Source organism: Elephas maximus, chromosome 1 (assembly GCF_024166365.1).
Source record: "Elephas maximus indicus isolate mEleMax1 chromosome 1, mEleMax1 primary haplotype, whole genome shotgun sequence".
Lineage (NCBI taxonomy): Eukaryota > Metazoa > Chordata > Mammalia > Proboscidea > Elephantidae > Elephas > Elephas maximus.
This window is the reverse complement of record NC_064819.1, coordinates 80,588,998-80,589,787: the sequence shown is the minus strand read 5'-3', so window position 1 is coordinate 80,589,787 and position 790 is coordinate 80,588,998.

Genomic DNA, 790 nt, shown 5'->3' with positions numbered 1-790 from the left:
AAGACATCTTTTCAATACACTGGCTACAGTACAACCTAATACCAAACTCTGGATTAGTTACCTATTGTTACTGTACCAAATTACCACAAGCTTAATGGCTTAAAAAAGCACAAATTTATTATCTTACAGTTCTGGAGGTCGGAAGTCTGAAATGGGTTCTGTGAGGGGTCGGATTAAGGCACATGAGGGCCATAAACACTAATAAACTATGGGGTATCCTCCTCTGCTTACTCAGGTATTCCAATGGGACATGTCCGTTATACGTATACAGCTGTGTATGTCTTAGCTATCCATGATGTAACTCCTTTTTAAATGTGACTATAATATTAGAGACTGGACATAAAAGTGACATATGCCATTTTAGTGGAATGAGATGAACTGGATTATAAAAATTTTAGTGGATGTGGGGCACTCAAATTTTTACAATATAACTAATTTTCTACAGAAAGAATATTCCCCATATTCTATAATAACGGAAATGAGTCTGTGAGCTTAGTTGTTTCAACACTCAGTGTAAAATTCTGTTGATCTCCCACAACAGCAAGTTGACTCACCATTTTTGCTTTAAATGGCTCATACTTCATTTTTGCTGCTTGTTTCATAATAAAGGCTATAATTACACATGAACAAATAAAAAGATGTCTTAAAAGAAAATTTAATGTTCATAAAACAAATATTACAGAAGCTCTGGGGGCCATGACCACCGGGGTCCTTCTAGTCTCACTCAGACCATTAACTCTGATCTTTTTATGAGAATTTGGGGTCTGCATCCCACTGCTCTCCTGCTCCC